The sequence below is a fragment of the Homarus americanus genome, unplaced genomic scaffold (genome assembly GCF_018991925.1).
Source record: "Homarus americanus isolate GMGI-L3 unplaced genomic scaffold, GMGI_Hamer_2.0 scaffold47993, whole genome shotgun sequence".
Taxonomy (NCBI): domain Eukaryota; kingdom Metazoa; phylum Arthropoda; class Malacostraca; order Decapoda; family Nephropidae; genus Homarus; species Homarus americanus.
The window spans coordinates 1-14,056 of NW_024733254.1; the positions used below are offsets into that span (position 1 = coordinate 1).

Here is a 14,056-nt window from a genome sequence, read left to right on the forward strand (position 1 = left end):
ACAACAACGAACAATGTAACGTAGTACTAAGGGACGTAGCTAAAGCATTCGACAAGGTCTGGCACCTAGGACTCAAATACAAAATTACCAACCAAGAACTTCCCAACAACTTTACTTCCATTCTCTGCAACTTCCTCGATAATAGAGAGGCCAAAATTATCATAGGTAACCACACAGGCCCAAGCTTCAAATTATACAGCGGAGTACCACAGGGAAGCAACCTCTCGCCAACACTCTACACAATATATACGGCGGACATGCCACCTCCTGTACACGGAGAATATGTAGCCTATGCTGATGACGTCACACAAATCATCCGACATCCAGGCAAGGGCAAACAGATGATGGCAAGGATAACAACCCACGCCATCGAGCAAATCAACGAATATGAAAAAAAATGGAAAATTAAAACCAATACACAGAAACTAATGATAATACATATTGCCAGAAAAAACCCTACACCAATCACAGTCAACAACGTACCTATACAATACTCCAACCAAGGTAAAATTTTGGGACTCACAATAACAAGAACAGGCATAGCAAAACACGTAAAACAACGCAAACAGACTGCCCAATCACAACTCACGAAACTAAGACGATTCAGCAAAATGGACACCAAAATTCAACTACACCTATACAAAGCACTTATCCGCCCACACCTAGAATATCCACCAATACCACTCAACACGATCAGCAAATCCAGTCAACTTAAACTTCAAGCAGTACAAAACAAAGCTATCCGTAGAGCATCAAAGCAACTTCCGCCATACACCACCAAAATACAAGAATTTCACGAATTATTCGATATCGAACCACTGAACATACGTACACACAGCCAAGCACAGAGAGTATGGACCAAACTTGAAGAGATGGAGGACCCATTATTCTCCAAGTTAAAAGAAGAAGGAACAACTAAAATACACAGCTGGTGGCCTAAGAGCTTCCATGCTGACATTACAGAACAAGAACCACTCTACACAAAGAGATAAACAAATAACACTACCACCGGACAAATAAAAATTAACACTCACTACAATAATGAATATCTAGCTAGCTTAACTCCTCCCCCCTCCCTCCTCAACCTCCTTCCCTGAGCGGACGGGCCTGTGCTGCGCGCTGCCGCCACCCAATCATTTCAACTCGTCTCCGCTAGGTGGACAGCCCACCTGCTATCTACCCCTCCCACTCTTCTTCCCGTTTCCACGCTTTACTTCTCTCTCTCTCTCCTCTCCTTTCCCAGTGCAAAGTCATTTGCCACTTTACTTCATTATCATCATCATCAGGGAGGACATCCTACACTCAACTACTGGACCAGCAACATCTCTCTCAGCTCCTCACCTAGTCACTCCTAAGCACTGCGCTGTACAACAATATATATACAGGAAGCGCATCGTGAGTTTCTATCCAACCTCATTCCTGAGTGAAGGTATCTACATGTACGTACGTTTGTGTGCCCATACAAAGAGATAATAGACAACTAAAGAGAATTGACAACTGGCCACATACAGTACACTACAAGGCATTAATGATAGTGATTAAGGAAACTGAAAATTGTAAATGGTAACATAGCCATGAAGTGTAAAGAATAGTAAATTAATTGGTTACATAATTACGACTTTTGTTATTATAGATTTTAAATGTTGATGTATAAGGAATTCGAATGTTTATCTGCAAACAAAACTCGAGATAGATCCTTGTTGCACCAATTTACAGGTGAAGCGAAGTAAGAATATTACCTAATGTGCATTAATTTAATTGCAACAGCTTTGGAATCGGCATCCGATTCTACTCAGTTAACACACCACCTACAATAACAAATGACAGACTTCTCCAGGAAATAAAGGAAGGCACAGTAAAAGTTACTTACGAAGATGATAGGGTAGAAGAATCCTACATAGACCAACTGATAAATGCAGGACTTATTAACACCAAATACAATAGAATTGAAAGAGTAGATACAATTAAATTTAAGAAAATCAGAACGGGATTGAAGGAGGAAAGGAGTAGACACTCGCCAGGAGATATACTAGCCAGCAGACACCCTACACCAAGTTCTCGGGACCCACGACTACTCAAAACAAATCATTAAAGATAATCCAGCACAACGTCCTAGCCTGGAATTCGGCAAGGAAATCAGAACTCACCAACATATACAGCACATTAGACCCTGACATCATTCTTATCAACGCACATGGTAGGAAAAATAGTGAAAAAATCAAGATCTTTAACTACCATGTACATCAAATGAACATACACGACGAACCACATGATGGCATAGCAATTGCCATAAAACGCAACATACAATATAAAATCATTGACAACTTTCAAAGTAACTTTCTGGCAGCCGAAGTAAATACAACAAGAGGGCCAATAACCATCGGAACTTCATATTTAACATTCAGAAGACCAATATTTCCTACAGGGGACATCTTAAAACTAATGAGGCAAAACAATCCAGCATACTTCATAGGAGACCTCAATGCAAAACACACAACCTTAGGAAACAATGTCAGAAACCCAGGAGGAAAAATCCTCCATGCTCTCATCGATCACGGGACAATAACACACCTCGGGCCCGACTTCGCAACTTACATATCAGCCGGCAACACTGGGAAACCAGACATTGTTTTAACCAATAGACATCACCATCTAAACGTACATCTAAAAGCTGGACCCACAACAACCAGTGATCATCTACCCATAATTGCAACTTTATCCACATCCCCGATACAAATCCCATCAATCCCAAGATTTTCACTCAATAAAGCAAATTGGGAAAATTTTAAATCGGAACTTAGCAACAACGAACCAACACTCCTACACAACAAAGACACAACAGAGATTGATAATTCACTGGATACATGGTACAAAGAAGTAACAACAGCAATGGAAAACAACATTCCAAAAACAACATACCGTACATTACCACATGCACAATTAACACATGAAGAGAAAATGATCCAAACTAGATTCACCAATCTATATGAATACACCAAAACACACGGGTGGAGCAATGACACCAGAATATTATACAGGAATCTAAAAGAAGAACTGAAAGACATAAGCAAGAACAAACACAATGAAACATGGAACAAGCTGATCCAGGACACACAAGCAGACTACAAAAATCCAAAAGCATTCTGGAAGAAAATAAAAAACCTAATGGGAACAAACTCGGAAGAAACTAGCTACATAAAGGACAAAAACGGTAGAAAGGTAACAGAACCACACGATAAAGAACCAATATTTAGAGAATTCTGGAAGAACATATTCAGAATAAATGACGAAGATAATAGAAGCTTCTGCCAAGAAACAGAACAGGCAACTAAAACATAGGAAACGCGCATGCGTGCGTAGTGTCAACAAAGGCTGTAAGAGACTGCTCCTTAAAATTCGTATTTCTGACGAATTCAGCGCGTCTACCAATCCCAGCCTGTGCAGACAACTATAGTAAGACCCAGTTATCAGCACAGTGGCATATATTTTTTTGTTACTTTTGGACATTGTCATTTTTTGGGGATAAAACATCTGGTCCTACCACCCGATCCCTCTGAGCAAACTTTTTCAAGTTTGCTCATGCGCAATGTGATAGTGTGACGTAGCAGTGACGTGATTACCACTCCACCTGACTGCAGTGTTGCCAACGTGCCCTATGCCCGCCGTTAAACGCTCCCGTTCGTTGGAAACGGCGGCAGTAGGTGACAGTGATGCTGACGACTTTCTTCTTGAAGACACGTCAAAGAAGAAGCAGAAACCTCAGAAGTCAGGGTCTCCAGCAGGGGCCACGGCTCCCCCTTGCACCCCTTCTGGGGCTGTAGAGGGTGGACTCCTGTCATCGGGGTCCCCAAGTGGGCTTACATGTGGCTCAATGACCGACCCTCCGCCGACGATGGACATAGGGGATTCCCTTTGTCTCCCTGCCCCGTCGCGCCTTCGTCGTCTCGCCTTCCCTTGGGGCTTGCCTCTGAGCACACGGACGACCTGGTTCTTCCGTCACTGCTCTCCACTTCAGGACTCAACACTTCGCCTCCGCCGAGGTCCCACAGCCGTGATAGTCACCACACAAATGGACGAGACGGTATGCCTGCTCACTCAGGTGGGCTTTCCTGCTCCCTAGGGGGAGGTGATGCTGAAGTTCACCATCATCACCCCAGAAACTCGTCGTACCAAGGTAATGGTTCGCCACGTACCCTGGGAGATCCCTATCGACGATCTTCGCCCTCTTCTCCCACAACTACTGGACATGGAACGCCGCATCAACCCGGTCTCCAAACGTCCATCCAACGAACTCATCGGCTGGTGGGTGGGCCCCCTCCCCCCGAAGGTGAATGTAGGACCAATTCACAACTGTCCTGTCGACCGATTTATCGGAACCCCGAAAATCTGTGGGCGTTGCCAATCGTGGAAACACCGCACCTGGGAGTGCACGAGGATGGTCGCCTGCGGTTTCTGTGCAGGTCCTCACGACACAGTGGAATGCAAATCGAAAATTCAGAACAAATCCCAGTTATTCCACGGTGCGTCAATTGCCATGGCAGTCACCACGCCTGGAATGCCAATTGCCCACAGCGTCCTGGCACTCGCCCGTGGAAAACTTACCTTGTACCACCGCCCTCGTCTCTGACGAAGCCCCTGTCAACCAAACCTCAATCCTATCCACCACCGCCTCTTCCATCCACCAAGGATTTCCCATTGATCTCCTCTCCTCTACCACCCCCTCCATCACCCCTACCACCCATCCTTTCTCCCCTCCCTCCCTCTCCCTACCGTTCTTGGAACAAGGTCGTTGCCGGCCCTGCCACACAGTCACCACCATCTCCTGCCCACCCGGACCCCCGCTGTCTCTCACCAGCACCACCACCTCTTACTCAACTGAACCCTCACCGTCCCTCTCCGTCGCTACCACCACCACATGCCCAGTCGGGCCCTCGGCAATCCTCGCTGCCACCTCCAGCTCCTGCACAGGTACACCAAGTTGGTTCTATGGAAACAATCACTCTCCGTCTGGATCGCCACTCCAAGCAAATCAACCTTCTCTCAGCCCAACTCGACTTGTTTGTGAAAACAATTGCGACATTGCAGAAGCAACAACAACTCATTCTGGACACCCTGACCCAACAGGGGCGCACTTTGCAAGCCCTGATGACCCGCCTCCTTCCATCTCCCGAGATGGAGGATCCATCCCTCGCTCTCCCACTCCTCCCTCTCCATTTCTCTCAACAGAATTTGGTACCTCCTCTGGAGCCCTATCTAGCCCCTCTGACTCATCTCACACCGGAGGCCGTTCCCTCCTCTTCTTACAATGGAACATCCAGGGACTTAGACCTCGCCGGACAGACCTCGCCCAGTTTGTGCTCTCCCATCAAGTAGATGTTGCTCTACTTCAGGAAACCATCACAGACGATGTTACTCCACTCCGCCTCTCTGGCTATTCTGTTTACACCCTGCCTCGGTACCGTGGGCAGGCTCGTGGCCTCCTCACCCTTGTGCGTAACACCATTCCATCTGTTCGTCTCCCTTCACCTGACTCACATGGACCCCCGTCTGAATTCCTTTCTGTCTCCCTTACTCTTGGTGACCGGACCCTTCGTGTAGTCAATGTTCATTTCAAGAGTGATTCTCTGGACCCTCAGGTTCTTCACGACCTCCATGATGGGGTTCCCACTATTGTTCTTGGCGACTTTAATGCCCGCCATCCCACTCTTACTCCGGATCATCCCACTCCATGTACCCTTAACGGATCACATCTCTCACAGTTTCTTAATGGGGATGATGATGTTCGCTTTCTTTGTCCTGACGATCCTACTCGCCTCCCCCGTAGTTTCCTTGATGTTGGCTTACTATTGAACGGTCATACTTCCTTTCATCCTACCGTCTGCACCGAGCCTGCTCTGTATAGTGACCATCTTGCCGTTACTACCCATCTCAGGCTCTCCTTCTCTGCCCCGACATCAACTCCTTATCGATCCCCTCGCCTTCGTCTCACACAAGATGCTGTTCCTTCCTTTACCCAATACCTTTCTACCTGGGCGGATTCCTATGTTGTCCCTCAGTCCCTTGACTCTTACAGCGCTGATTTTGTTGATGCCGTATATGACTCTGTCAATCGCGCTACCCCTCCACGCCCTCCCCGTCACCCCAGAAGTGCCTCCAACTACTGGTATCGTATCCCTGCCATGAGACATCTCCGGCAGGTAACCCGTGATCTCCACTCTGCCATACGGAGGTCTCGGTCTCCAGAGGACTGGGAAGACTTCAAAAATTGGTGCTCCTTTGCAACTCAGGAGCACCGTCGGATACGTGAGGCGGACTGGCTATCCTTCACGGGGTCTCTATCGTTCCAGTCGTCACCCTCTTATGTATGGAATCGGATTAATGCTATACGGGGTACTCGACGGAGGCCTCCTCCCCACCCTGACCCCGCCTCCCTTGCCTGCTCTTTAATGGAGGACTGGGTACGAGCTTCCTCCCCTGAGGCACTTCCAGATCCAATGCAGGAGGCAGTGCAGGCCCGCATCGATGCGTCTGAGCCTGTTGTTCGTGCTGCTCTTACCTCCCCTGCCCCCACTGATCATCCCATCACACAGTTCGAGCTTGACAGTGCTCGTCGCTCTAGAAAAGACACCTCTCCTGGGGATGATCAGATAACCTACTCCGTCCTCAACGCCTGTACTAATATTCCTAACGGCCCCTTGCTTGCTCTCTACAATATGTCTTATGAACATGGGGTTCTCCCGTCCAACTGGAAAATGCCACTATTATCCCCATCCCTAAGCCGGGAGATCCTGGGAAATATCGACCCATTAGTCTTACCTCCTGTGTTTGCAAGATGATGGAGAGGGTACTCCATCGTCGCCTTCTTCACACCATAGGCGGCTTCCACAACTCCCTCAATGGTTTCATTCAACATCGCAGCACAGCACACTCCATTGCTTCCTTTTATTGCAATCAGACTGCCCGCGTCTCCGTCTTCCTTGATATCAAGGGAGCCTTTGATACGGCTCAGCCTGCCTCATTTTAGCTGAACTTGCACGGTTAGGGGTTAAAGGGAGACTTCTACAATGGATCGCCTCTTACCTCACTGGACGTCAGGCCCGGGTTCGCGTTGAAGGCTCTATGTCTCCTGTTCAAGAAATGAACCTCGGCACCCCTCAAGGTGGAGTCCTGAGTCCCACCTTGTTTAACACTCTCATGCACTCCATTGCATCACTCCCGTGGCCGACAGAAGTTGTCCACTCAGGATATGCCGACGATGTCCTCTTCCAAGCCCCTGACTACCTTAGCATGCAGGAAGCCCTTGATCTGGTCTCCAGAGAGTGTGATTCACTTGGTTTCCTTCTTTCAACTGCGAAAACAAAAGCCATGTGGCACGGTCGTGTTGTACCTCCACCCCTTTTCTTATCAGGAACGCCCTTGGACTGGGTTAATCAGACAAAATACCTGGGTGTGTATGTAACTCGCACACGTTGTCAGATCCCTGAAGTCCGCTATCTTCGAGACATATGTTTTCGGCGTCTCGCTCCCCTCTCTACCATGTGCAGGGGTTCCCTTGGTGCCAGCATCCCTGTACTTCTCACCATGTACAAGTCTTTTGTCCGTTCCTGTGTCGACTACGCCGCCCCTGCCCTCGTCAACATTAGTCGGACTGCTGTCAACCGTCTCGAAGTTATCCAGAGGAAAGCTGCTCGTATCATCCTTGGGGCGCCTCAGTGGACACGCTCTACTTCTCTATATAACGAACTTGGTCTTTCCCCCTTACAGGATCGTGTCCAGGAGTTTTACCTAAAAACTGCCGTTTCCATTCTACGGGATCCTAGGGGCAACTATGTCCAAACCAACTTGACTACTGCTGTTCGAGACCGACCTCCATCTAGAAGACAGTGGCGAGGGTCACTCATCCGAGCCCTTCAGGAACACGACCTCCTGCCTGATATTGTTGTCACCCCTGCTGTTGGTTCGTCTCCTTCTCCCTGGATGGATTTTCAACCTGAAGTGATTGCCCTCGGTGGACCGCTCCCGAAATCCCAGGTGAACCCTGTTATTCTCTGCAAATACCACCTCCAGGATCGCCCACTGGTCCCCAGGTAGGGTCGTCCTCTACACTGATGGTTCTGTTGACCCCGCTACAGGTAGGGCCGGGGCTGGTGTCTACATCTCCCGTCCTGATGCCCCTGAGCCTATCAAACTGTCTCTCAGAGTTTCTGACGGGGCATCCTCCACTCAGGCTGAACTAATAGCCCTCCTTGCTGCCCTTCTCGCTGAGGAAGAAGCAGATGGTTTCTGCCCCTTGCTTGTCTGCTGCGATTCCAGGTCTGCTCTCGACGGGATCGCATTTGGATCTGGGGAAAATAAGGACCTCATCCTCCGAATACGAGGGTTAACATCCACACTTCAGGATGCAGGCCGCCCTGTGACATTCCTATGGATACCCAGTCATGTCGGTATCTTGGGGAATGAGGCAGCAGATGACCTTGCCAAGACTGGCTGCAACAAGGCCACACCTGACTACGTTGTTCCTCGAACACTCTGACAGATTAGGACCCAAATCCGCCGCAAACAGAGAGAAGCTCGGGAAGCAGCCATCCCCCTGGACTCCCCGCCCACATGGTACGATGTCCTCCGTAAACTTCCTGACTTCTCGTACGTCTACGGGAAAGGGTCGCGGAAAGGGGACGTGATTGCTGCCCGTATCATCATTGGGTATGACTTTGCTTGGGAGATTGGTATCCCCACATCCCCTGAGCAACGCTCTTGTGCGTTATGCAGAAGACCCGACAGCCGCACCCTTATTCACTACCTCCTAAGATGTCCCCACACACAACGCTTCCGTGACCCCTGCTGGACCACCACTCCACGACCCCCTGACGGAGACACGATGATCCTCCCAATACTGGCCAGATATTTTGAAAATAATATTGATTATGTGTTAAAGGAACATCCTTCCTTCCTTAGGCTTTAGTAAGCCCCTTTATAATATTTATACTGTATATACTTTTCACACTTGCCAGATGATTCTGGTGTCATTGTACAGGGGTACCTAGTGACAGCACTAGGATTCCGCTTCCTCTATCAAGGAATAAACAATTGAAATTGAAATTGAAAATTGAACTAAAACATATTTGAGCCAGAACACAGAGAAATGGAAACCTACCAATAAAATCAACCTCAACTCATTAGACATAAACAACCCAATAATTGCCCCATTAACTCAAAATTATATTGCAAAAACAATAGCAAGTTTCAAGAATAAAGCACCTGGCATAAGCCAAATTAATAAAATCGTACTTCAAAACATTCCTCAGTCTATGATCGAACAGCTCAAAAATATATACAATGCCTCACTTGCAACTGGCTTTTTCCCTACCAAATTTAAATTAGCCAAAATCAGACTCATTCCGAAAGCAGGAAAGAACCATACTCAAGCAGACAACTACAGACCTATATCATTATTGGAAACACCTGGTAAAATATTGGAAAAAATAATCAACAACAGACTGAGAAATTTTCTAGACCAAGAAAACAAATATAACCCGAGACAGCACGGCTTTCGAAAACACCGAGGAACCAACACAGCAATAGCTCTAATATATGAATCAATTGCAAATGCTGCAAGTAACAGAGACCAATGCAATATAATTCTGAGAGATGTTTCAAAAGCATTTGACAAAGTCTGGCATGAAGGACTGAAGTTAAAAATAATCAAATTGGACATGCCTACCAATATCACAGCACTATTATGTAATTTCTAAGATAACAGACAGGCCAAATTAATAATCGACAACCATCTAGGACAAACCTTCATCCTTCATAGCGGAGTTCCCCCAAGGCAGTAATATATCGCCGACGTTATACACTGTATACACGGCAGATATGCCGCAACCACGTCAATCAGAATACATAGCTTACGCAGACGATGTAACACAGATAGTCAGGTACCCGGGAAAGTCCAAACAAATGATGGCTATTAGAACATGCAGAGAAATAGAGGTAATAAACGACTATGAACGTAAATGGAAGATAAAAACCAATGTACAAGAACTCCAAATAATTCACATCGCAAAAACAAAACCATGCCCTATTATTGTTAACAACCAACAAATACCATATGCTGCCAAGGGAAAAACATTAGGACTCAAGATATCCAGATGCGGAATAACACCCCACATTAACGAAAGATTAGCTATGGCAAGATCACAACTTACTAAGCTCAAAAGATTCCGCCAATTGGAAACCAACACGCAATTGCACCTATACAAAGCACTGATCAGACCACACTTAGAATACCCCCCGATACCTCTGAACACAATCTCAAGAACCAATCAACTCAAATATCAAGCAGTGCAAAATATAGCCCTCAGAAGAGCGGCAAAACACCAACCACCATACACACAAACAGTACAAGACATACACACAGAACACGGCATAGACCCACTCAACATCAGAATACACACCCAAGCAAATGTAATATGGGAAAATATCCAGCAAGAACAGGATCCCATACTAAACCAACTAATTGAGGAAAACAACAACACATCGCACGGATGGTGGCCTAGAAGCAGGAAAAATGATAACGAATATCCAGAGCCTCTATATACAAAATAACAACAAAATAACAATAAAAAATAACAATAAAAATGACTTAAGATGGGGATCATCCCTCCAGTGCCACAAGGACCTGGAGAGACCCCCCCCTAACAAAATATGCCCTCAGGACAACTTGGAACAACCTAGCTTAGCTTGGCTGAGACCGGCCTTCCCTAACCCCAAGAACCTCTAACGCAGCACAGTTACGGAAGACAAAGAAACCCGTCTCCGCAAGGTGGATAGCCCACCTGCTGTTAACCTTCTCCTCTACTTCCCACTTCTAAACTTTACCTTGTACTATACCCTTCTCCCACTCTCAGAGCCACTACTCTCTTCTCTCCGTATAATCATCATCATCATCATCATCATCAGCTTTGGAATCGCTTTCTCGGCCTTTTGGCTAAGATCAAAGTGTAGTATATATTCTTATTTCTCTCTTTTGCTACTTCCATACTTAGTACTAGTTGCGGGACCTGCTTCTCGGCCTTTTGGCTAAGATCAAAGTGTAGTATATATTCTTATTTCTCTCTTTTGCTACTTCCATACTTAGTACTAGTTGCGGGACCTGCTTCTCGGCCTTTTGGCTAAGATCAAAGTGTAGTATCTGTTCTTATCAGCTTAATGGAGAGTACATAATCAGTGTTCTTTTTTACATAGAAGGAAGAGCACAGATTTGGACTTTCTGGGGGTGAAAGTAACAGAGTTACTCCTTTGTTGTTTTAGGTGGCGAGCAGGGAACCCGGTATTTCTCCATTGCTGTGGTTATTACTAATACCATGCAGTGAGAGGAAACATACCGGGGGGGCCTGCAAAGCCCCAAACCTGGTCTCACGGGACCCCACGTGGGTGCTTCTCACACGTGGCTATTCCCTCCTCTCTGTACTTCCTTACTTCGTACTGGCTGAGGGACCTGCACTCATAGAAGTGTATTCGTCCCAAAGTCCCTCCCCGGTAAACCATCACCTTGCGATCGAGTGGGTTTGTGATGGCGAAAGGGAGGTCGGTACACAACTCTCGGTCGATCCTCCAGGAATACCGTGATAGTGCGGGTACACCCTGGTAAGGGGGTTGTCATGTGTGTGTGGGTGTTCGTGTGGGTAAAGCAAGATGGACGACGAAGAGCCAAGGGGAAGAAACGAAGGAGATCGACAGCCGGAAAGAAGAAACCGAATGCTGACCATATGGTTCCCTGCACCACCATCCTTCAAATGCACAGAGAGGACGCAGGGATGCCCATGGGAATGAGCATCATCGGGGTGGTCTGGCTGCAAGCAATCATTAGTCCGACATCTAAAGGAAGCCCACAACAAGAAAATCAACGAATATATGAACATGTGTGCAGGGTGCTATCTGGTACTGACTATCCGGCCAAGCAATCACACGTGCATCCTCAACAGGCAGATGAGGGAGGAGCAAAGGGATCCCCATTTTCGTTTCCAGTGCGACGTGCAATACTGCCACTACTCTGCCCCAACAAAGAGAGGAGTGAACAACCACAAGGCAGCAACACATGTACGGCAGCGGAGGAGGAGAGACAACCAACGTCAGGCGGAGCAACGACAGGGGAACCAACAGCCTGAAGGCAATCCAGCAAGCGCCCAGCCCACACAGGAAGTTGGGGAAAATAGGGATAACGAGCAGAGGGAGCAGCCACAGAATGACGAGCAACAGCAGCAAAGAGAAACACAAGGGCAACGAGAAAGGCACAGATGGACCCCCTCACCCAGGGATGGAGAAGTGGAAGGACCAGAGACACCACGCCCCGTCTCAGGGAGAAGTACACCAGTGTCACCGCTGAGCCCAGACGATCAAGAAACGCGACTGAGGTATATAACGCCGAGCCAGCTGCTCCAAATTGAACCCTCACCAGGAGAGGAATCACAGCACGCAGGGGACCTGACACCCCTCTTGCACATTCCAAGAATGCCACTGTCACCTCTAAGCCCTGATGAACAACATGGGGGAGACAGTACCCAAACAGGGGAACAGATAATGCAAAGTCAAGAAACAAATGAAGGAAGCCAAAGTAATCGCAGTGAATCCCCTACACCACTATCGCAAAGTGAAGCAACCCAAACACTAAGTGGTGAAGGCAACATACAGGATACGATACGAAGTCTTTAGTTAAGAGGTGAAAGAAGATTATTAGGAGTTGAAGGAAAAGTGGTGAAACTGAAATACAGTAGGAGTAGAAAGAATCTGGGCTCAACCAGATCGCTTCATCTTTCTTATTGGTGTTTTGTCTTTGTTCTGCTCCCTTGGGTCGTCAGACCTTTGTATTAATATTGGTTTATTTATATAATGCTGCTTATTATTATTATTTGTTATTGTTGGAGTTAGTGAGCCCGCCCAGGTCCTTGTGTAACTGGGAGGGTAGTCACATTTTTTTTTTTTTGAGGTGTTAGTTAAGTGTTAGTTGTGTTAGTCTAAAGGTACACTGTATGGAGAGGCCTGCCAGGTTCTTAGTGGAGCTGGTTGGTCACTCTCATCTTTATTCCTCTAGTAATGTTTTATGTAGAAATGTGTATGTTGAGGCAGGAGGTGGTTCAATTACTTCTTCCTGGCTGATATAGCTGGGAGGGTAATCACATTATTATTATTAATATTATTAATATTTTATTTTTTTTTTTTTTTATTTTTTTTTTTTTTTGTAGCTGGGAGGGTTTTTTTTTTTTTTTTTTTTTTTTTGCTAAGATGTTAGTTCAATGTTAAATGTTAAATGTTAAATTTAGTTATGTTAGTCTAAAGGTACACTGTATGGAGAGGCCTGCCAGGTTCTTGTGGAGCTGGTAGGTCACTCTCATCTTTTATTCTCTCTATTAATGTTTTATATGTATATTGGGGCAGGAGATGGTTCAATTACTTTCTTCCTGGCTGATTTAAACCAACTGTGTTCTTGGAATTCTTCGTTGTCTATATTATTTATCCAGTTTTGATATGTTTCTGTGTTAAGTTCAGTCATTTTTTTCCAAATATTTACAGCTTTGTTGTGTATATCTACATTTATTGCTAAGAGGTTTGCTCTCTTGTGTAGCTGTTCATTATTGATGTGGTCTGTATATTTTATGTTATATATAAATCTGAGGGCTATATTTTGTACTGTTTGTAACCTTTTAATGCACGTTTTACTAATGGTGTTCAATGGGATTGGTGGGTAGTCAATAATTGATTTGACAAGGGCAATATAAATCTTTCTTTTGTTATTAATGCTAAGGTTCTTAAAGCGTTTTATTTTTGATAATCTTATTCTTGCCTGTCGTTCTTTATCTTTTAAGTATGTTATATATCCTCTTTTTGTTAGTTTTAATCCAAGCATCCTGCCTTCAGTGTCGTATGGGTATAGTTCCTGGTCGACTATTACTGGACTTGTTTTAATCTTGGCTATTGGTATTATCTTGAATTTTTTCTTATTTGTCCTGATTTTCCATTTTTTCTCAAAATCATTTATGTTTTTTATCGCTCTTACCAT

At 45.9% G+C, this 14,056-nt stretch overlaps 1 pseudogene; it reads left to right on the forward strand.

Annotated features, from left to right (window-relative positions):
• The first annotated feature begins 11,151 nt into the window (after positions 1–11,151).
• LOC121869766 lies at positions 11,152–11,271 on the forward strand (annotated as a pseudogene).
• Positions 11,272–14,056: the final 2,785 nt, after the last annotated feature.